The following is an 8,452-nucleotide window of genomic DNA, read 5'->3' as shown; positions in this document are numbered from 1 at the left end:
GGACGCAAGCCCGGACACCTTGTAAAAAAAAAAAAAAAAAAAAGTACAGAGGAACGAGTAGGTTTGAAAGAGCAAAGAAATAAATGAACGAAGCTAGAATATCACTTTTTTTCAATCCAATTCCTTCAACACCCTGAATATCAATTTCAAGAATCCCACGCTTTCTAGTTAGTATAAATTAATGAGCAGCTCATCCATTTCATTTATATTGTTTAGAATATAAAATACCCTGCATACATATTTAAAACACAGAAAAGAAAATACACAAGAACGAAATCACTGCATTTTTTTTTTTTTTTTTTATTAGTTTCCTTTTATAGAAATTTACCGTTAATTGTAAAAAGTTGGTCAAATATCATTTATATCTACATAATTTTGCACAACTCTCAACTTTTATTATAATTTACAAAAAATTCACAGACCATACACAAAATCTCGTTAACCAAATGGTTAGGACAAATCTTATTATATTTATTTATAGAATTAATCTACTTATACCAAATGTCTTACCTAATTTTTGACCGAATTGACAAGTGGCGCCCCTAGTCCACTCCAATAAGAACGTGATACTTGTCAATTCGATCGTCCATTTAATAAATAATTTGGTACATATAGCATCACCCTTATTTATATAGCTAGTCTAACTCTAAAAAGGAAAAAATAATAGAATGATTATTAATTATCATAAAACTGGTTACATTGTATAGTTTAAATCACTTTTCAAAGGAAGTGACAACATGGAAACCCGTGAAACTAATGGAATCCATACTTCCACTAAAATCAAAACTCCTACATAATTACAAAAGCAACATGGGCCGAAATGCAGTAGCTGGAAAGGAAGATTGAAGAATGGGGATGGAGTGGGTGGGGTGGGGGCTACATTGAGAAACACTGTTGTTTGACTTGCGAGCAACGGAGCAAGATAGTGGGTTTTGATAGAAGAACGTCATGTCGAACAGCTCTTCTTCAAGATATTTGCATGGACTAAATCAAACAAAAAAGCATTCATTATTTAATTAAAAAAACATAATATTTCATTAAAATAATCTAATAATGATGAACTCACGTTGTTTTAATTATGACATATTTGGTTTACAGCTAGCTAAGTCGTGTTGGGGTGAAGAAATTGATTATTTGGCATTATATGCAAGTTGAAGAAAGTTTTTATTTATTTTTTATTATTATTTTTTTCCTTTTGTATAATAAAGACCTCATTGACAGCCACAAGTGATAACTACTCCATTAAAATGCCCTCGGGGCTACGTCCAGTGGTACAAAGGACAGGAGTGAAGCTATCTCACGCCTTGCTGACAGCCGCAGTATGAGAGTTCAATTCCAAAAACATGGAATTGAACTCCTTGTAAGCACAGTGTACAGACAACTCTTGTTCCCTGATATGTTGGAGCACATCCCGCGATTTACCTTCCTCACAAAATTCAAAGGGAGGGGCGGTAAGGACCCTCAAGATTGGGGTTTAACCTTTATTCCATTAAAATTCAATAATTTATTCCACTTTATCCCGTCGTTGGAGACAAATTTCTTATACTTGTGTAAGCTAAATGACTAGGACCATACACCCGAATGTGAAACAAATTAGGTCTCATGAAAACAATTCCTCGTCTAAGGGTTAGACTACCAAAAAACATAGTGATTCAACATTTGTGAAAATGACTAATGCGATGTCTGAAATATCAAAACTTGCGACGTCAGTGTTCGATCAATTGAGTCAAACATACACAAGCATTGATCAGATTGTCATGAACAGCTAATCAACTTGCTTTACACTTGATAAACTTTGAACTTGCAAGTTTCAAACTACCCTAATTCAAGTGAATTTATAATGACACTGAATCCAAAGTCGAATTTTTTTACTAATGATGGTTGAGATCTCAATGCATGCTATGAAAGGCTATAAAAGGTAAAACAACTAATAAATGGTTAGCTTGAATTGCTCCTGAACCCCATAGAAATGGTAGAACAGCTACGTACTTTGGAGTCATGCAAAGATTAAATTTCCATCAAATGGAGTAATGGACTAATAAAAACAGGGTAAGAAATTCCAAATTGATGCGTGAATTGATTTATCTTGTAAGAAGAAATTAGTGAATGGGTAAGAAAAGTAAAAGTCAGTCTACTTAGAAAAACGACATCAAAACCATGAAATTCTTGCATAGGAATCAGATAAGCGTTCTTGCAAAGTTAGTGCAAAGGGAATGCTATCGAAGACAGAAAACGAGGAAGTATTGAGAATGTCTATGAGGGGACCTCAGGATCGTGTCATTTTATCACAACCTTGCTCCAGGGGTGAATAGTGACTCAGGGCCAGCTCATATATGAAAGAGATTGATAGATAGAACCTCTTTGATTGTCCTTATTGGTATTAAGCTGCGTAGGGTAGTTTAGACCCGATTCAGGTTGTGACCCACTTTTCCAAGCTGGCCATTCTGTGTCTAAGTGTCCAAGCCTACGTAAGAAAACCGTTATCACAAGCTATAGAAAAAGAAAACCTATATGGGCACAACAGAGGCTCGGTTGTACCTTGTCTTCTTATAGACAGCTAAGAATGGCCCGTCAGAAATACCAGCTGAGCTGAACCTTCAGGAAATCCGTGCCATGCTTCTGTCCAAGCCAGCCAAGCATGGACAGACCATTCAGTTTCAAATAGGGGGCGCCACGCAGAATTAGCCATTCAGTTTTACACCATTAGTATTACTTCATATAGATGGCTCTGTTGTTCCTTCTGGTGTCATCACTTATTCAGCTTGTGTTATATAGCTACCTTCAATTGATCACAGTATCCTATTGAACTGTTCTAGTCGATCAAATTGAAGTAACGCTGAGAATCATTTGGGGTGCATTTGATTGTGAACATGAAATTTGCATGAAAAGAAAATAAATTCTAAACAATTTAATTACCTAGAACTTATTTGTATGTAAATTATTAATTAAATGTGTTTGATTGATTTAGTTTTCAATCTAAAAAATATTATACTTGTTTATTTTTTATTGGTGAATAGATGAGAGAGATGAAAAAGAGGGAGGATATTATACTTGCCCATTTTCTTGTTTGATTTTCAAATTTCTATATTATTCTCATTCCTTTATTTAACTAACATACTCGTACCCTCACACAGCTTAATAAGGGACCCATACAAGCTGAATGAGTGAGAACATGTGTATTATGCAATCCAAGGACGACCACTTAGCCACTAAGCGAGTATGTCGAGTCTAGCATCAACGTCAGCGATGATCTACCAAATGACTTCTCAACATTACTTTTGATCTCGGCCTTAGTTTACTAAGTCATCCAAAAGCCGAAAAAGTCCATTACCCTAAACATTGGCCTAACTACTCTAGTTTGGAATTTTAAGGATGTGATATGTATTGTTTTGATAGTCGACCGATACCAGTGTCTCCATTACCTATACATGTACCAAGCCAAGGCCCAATGCATCTATCTAAACATTATAACACCACCAAATTTAAGCATCAGAGTGCCTTCAGCCATCCTTACGTGGTGGACAGGAAGTTTGATGTGTGAAAAGGGTACATATCAAATAGGGTTCTCAGTTCAAGCTGTCGAGCATGAAGTTCACGAGGATCTTGAACTTTGAAAATCGATATGAGGAATTAACAAGCAGGCAAGACTGCACTGTTGAATGATTAGGATATATTTGGTAGTACAAAAACTGCATTCGTAATAGGTAAATGTATATTAACTGGAAAAAGGACGGGTAGACAGGACACGCATCCTATATATTTTTGCAGCACAAAAGAGGCTCAAATCAGACCGACCATTTAAATGGATAAGAAGCGAAATATAAGTTGTGCCAGAGAAAAAAGTGTCAGATATAGACAGAGACAGCATTTTCTTCATTTTTTTTTGATATCATCCATTGATAGATTTCACATAATTGACTTCAACGAAAGGATAAAACACCATTTACAGAAATATTATGAATGAAGAATTGAAGTCCATCAATCCCAATATCAACATATGCAACTAAAGATTTTCTTCATAATAATAATATCATTTCAATCTAGGAAGGAAGTTGCAGTTACATACCAGTAGAAGGCATATAATTGGCGTGGTGATATGATTTGAGACCTCTTAACAGTTACAGCCACGGTCATGCTTGGTGAAAACAAAGAGTAGAGGCTGACAAAACAAGTTTAATGGATAAAACGAAAGAAATCATTTATATCAAGCATTTTAAGTGTTTACTCAGATAGCTTATCAGCAATGCAGTTGCATGCTCTCTTAAACGGAGCAGATGTAACAGTAACACTTATTTAACTAAATTCTTCTCTTCAAGTATATGAAGTTGAAGAACTCCTTATGATGTCAGAGAATTCGATAGTTGTAAATGAGCTCATAAATGGATAAGGTGTAACTCGAGGGACACTGCTGTTCGAATCCAACCGATAAAAGCCGGCAGTCTTCTGTTCTGAATAGGAGCATTTATATATTCAGTGTCCAGAAATATGAGCTTGAGTAAGGAAACAGTAACGATGTGCCATTTCAGATATATTCAAGATCAGCAGAACATCACTGGCTATTTCCCTAGAAACTATATGTTTATTAAATAAGAAATTGAAATGCAGAGACAAAGAAAACTCTCCATGATTCCAAATATCATGTAGCCTACCCCAACTAGTTGAATTCAGTCTTATCAAGAAATGAACCTTCAACTTTTCTAATAAATTTGCTTTCTGTTAGCAAGACAAGAAACACAACAGAGATGGTTCAATTCGCCTTGACAGAAGAACTATATGAAGTTCACTAGATATGTATGTGATTAGTGTCCTGCAATAAAAATGGTAAATCAATTGATGCCATATTTCCTCGACACGACTGCAAAAAATTTACAATGCCTAGGGAATTCTTATGCATGGAAGATCAGACAATGAAAACGAAAGGATCGAAAGATATTGCAGAATGCACAGGTTAAACATTCCCCAAATTGTGCTCCCAGAGTTAGGCAGAATGGACAACAAGGAAAGGACATGTTATCATCTCCTCTTTCAGTCTTAACAATATTATAGAACAAGCTGAGCTTTACATCAAATAAAATCAGAAATGGCCACATGAATTCTTTTTCACCATTCCGTCTAATACAGAATTTGCATCCAAGTAAAGGTGTCCAACAAAATCAAACATATTGCGACTAAATCAAGCCACGTTAATTTTAATATACCTCTCCTTACAATTTGATGCACTGCGACCACTACGCTATCATGCATGAGGGTTTCTTTAGATCTGGGAAAATATTTCCCAATCATCTAAGTTGTTTTTCCCTTCATTCATATATCCTCAGATGGTATCATCACACTTGTTGGCGTTCCCCACTAACTCTCATACTTGTGACTGCTTCATCATAACAGCTGTACATGTTATGAAAATGCAAGACAACCATATTTCCTGCCACCATCTACTAAGGATCTTTCATTTGAAAATAGCAAGCTTCGCATTGTCAAGCTATCTGTCAATCACTGCATCGCTTGATTTCTAAATTTTAAAGTATATACCTGGCCTTACAGTGGGAATACTACAGATAGTAAACCCAAAGGAAAAATATTAAGAAGCTCTAATCATGAGATGAAGGTTTGCAATAAGCAAGGCCTCAAGTCCACAAAGTTTTGAAGCAAGAATTTAAATGATTAAGGTGTAGAGACAGAAATAAAATAAAATAAATAAATTTAGTTATGTAATAGATCAAATGAATAGTTTCTGAATAAATATTTTCCAGCATCATTAGTGCTATCAAAATCTCTAGACTTGACCTTTTAACAGCAATGGTTAAAAGTTCCATCTCATCTCATTTACATTTCAATTTGAAAGGTATCCATTACAATTTAAAAAAGAATATTCCACATGTTGGATCCCCAAGTTTAGAGCAAACACAGATACCAAAATTAATTGATTCTCTAGCAGAGTCGAGCTTATCACATGTGATCCTCATATAAAAGCAAACTATATTGTAGAAAGAACTATGCGCTCTTAATTCTCATAAGCAAGCGTTGAGCCCCAGCGTTTGGCAAATAAAAACAATCATAACTATATAATTAAAGAAGGATGGAATAAAGATGCTGACAAGCTCCAGAGTTAAATATCATTCACTCATGTAAATCCTACCACAATTATTCTCCAAATAAACCAATTGCAGGTCCAACACAAGAGGTCCAACTTAGAAATTAGAGGTTCAATCACAATAATGAAAACCAAAAAAAAAAGGGGGTACAACGAGGTCACGTGGTGCATACATCTATAAAAGAGATTGCAAAAGTACTATTGATTGATGGGATTCACAAGAAACTTTATCATTCATACTGAGGTAAGGGTAAGAGAATAATGTTGTTCCTACATTTTTCTAAATCAGAATTTAGTATTTCCATCTTACATATTTGTTTTGCCAACGGATAAAAAGCATTGCACAGAACACACAAGACCATGCTAATTATGCTAGAAACCATTCCTCTTGACTCATATTTGATAACATAATATCAGTTTTCACGGTTAAATTGCTCATTCTGCAAGTATTTCAAAACTCCATAGGCAACTGTACAAACCACAAACAAGAACACTGTTGGCGTAAAAGATGGGAATAGATATTTCACAAAGAACTTATCCCATTCTTCTGGTAAAAAGCCTGCAAGTAGAAAGCGAATAGAGCATAATCTGCACTATCACAGCACTAGCGCTACATGCAATGCAACATGACTTATATTTCTTTTCTTTTATGACAAGCAGATATACATCTCACACAAATGAAGGACACTACAATGTTTAAGCTAGAATATCTTCAACACAATAGAATTATATTACAACTGTAACATAGACAGTAGGCCAGTAACATGATTGAAAACATAGGTAAGCTCCAAGGAATAAGTTCTGAACTCAATTTGTAAAAGGTTAACCTTCAAACACTGAAGTCCTTATAACAATAAGAATATGAAATAAATTGCTCCTTAGTAATATCTCTTCAGGTCCTTATAACAATAAGAATATGAAATAAAGTGCTCCTTAGTAATTTGGTATCCAAACACTGAATTATGTTGATAGAGAGATGAATTGGCCAGCCAGAAGCTGTTTTTCCATTAGAATATGTTCTACATAGTATACTGACAAATGATACTGTTTCTGCTGAAAGTCATTATTTATCAGGTTGTGCGTGTCAATATTATGGTCAGGCAGCAAACAATAATTATAAATATTCATAAAAATTCCAAGCGTATTGTTGAGTTCCAGGTCTATCTTCCTTCAGAATTGTTCAGTCGAGGCAGAGGTATTGAACCGGAAAATGGTCAGATTCTATTACATATTGATACAACTGAGTTTTGCTGTATTGATCATGACGGATTAAAAAAACTATAAAATGGTACTAAATGTATGCAATATATTGTCTGCCCTGAAAGTAATTATCGAATGAATTAATGTGACAGAATTTCTTAATGCTTCATCTGGTGCTGCTAACAAGTAAATATTGAACTAGTCTAAAAGCTTAAACTTTTAAAGAACTGACAATTTTATTTATTGAAATTTGTTGTCAGCCTGTGGCAGTGAAACATTTCAGGTCCTTTGGATCCTCCGATAGAACAATCCCTTCTAAAAGCTTAAGAATTAAAATTTTGTCTTCAATAAACAAGTCACACTAACAAATATCGAACAGCAAATTGCAGCAATGAATTTCAACACGCATAAAAGTAAAGGGACACTGACTACTAACAAAACCCACCTGAAGCAGCAAGAACGATACCCTCGACAAGAATAACTGTGCCGAACCCTAACCAAGCAAGAAGAAAAGCCCTATCATTCTTCCTCGGTTCCTCGCTCCTCGCTTCGTCTTGTTGAGTGGCAATAAACTTGGGTTTTTCCAGCGGTTCTCTGCGAATTATGGAGGCCCTTCTCTCTTTCCCTTCTTCTGTTTCCTGTTGGAAGAGGGCACAGTGGAAGTTGCAGATACAGAGCCAAATCCTGAACCAGATGATAAAATTGTTGGCTTTTTGGGAGGGGTTTCTTCGGGGCTGGATTTGAGGAGGAATCTTGTTGGGATTTGATGGATCGGTTAGCAGTTTTGGGATGGGATTATGTATGGAGAAGGAGATGGGGTTTGTCGATGGTAAGAGATGAACGTGAGAGGAAATAAGGTAGTCTTTGATTGGTTAATTTTTTCCATGGAAAATGGAAATTACCATGAATTTTCCAAGTTTTAATTGTTTGATAGAGTTTAGTTTTCCATGGAATTTAGATTCCTGATTTTATTGGAAGTGCAATTTTCTTGCTTTTAGTAGGAATATTGATTTTCCCGATTATTGTTCAATTTTTTTATTTTTTTTATTTTTTTTTAGCAATGGAAACAAATTTCATTCCTAATACCAATAAAATCTATCCCTTTAATTGAAAATTTTTATGTAAAACAAAATCAAACGAACATCAAAAAATATTTTTATT

General features: G+C 35.0%; 1 pseudogene; it reads right to left on the bottom strand.

Moving 5' to 3' along the window:
- Positions 1-5,556: 5,556 nt before the first annotated feature.
- Positions 5,557-8,066, bottom strand: LOC111379767 (annotated as a pseudogene).
- Between the last annotated feature and the right edge of the window lie 386 nt (positions 8,067-8,452).

This window comes from Olea europaea, unplaced genomic scaffold (genome assembly GCF_002742605.1).
Source record: "Olea europaea var. sylvestris unplaced genomic scaffold, O_europaea_v1 scaffold2032, whole genome shotgun sequence".
Lineage (NCBI taxonomy): Eukaryota > Viridiplantae > Streptophyta > Magnoliopsida > Lamiales > Oleaceae > Olea > Olea europaea.
The sequence above is the reverse complement of the archived record's forward strand: the minus strand, read 5'-3'. Positions and strand labels throughout refer to the sequence as shown.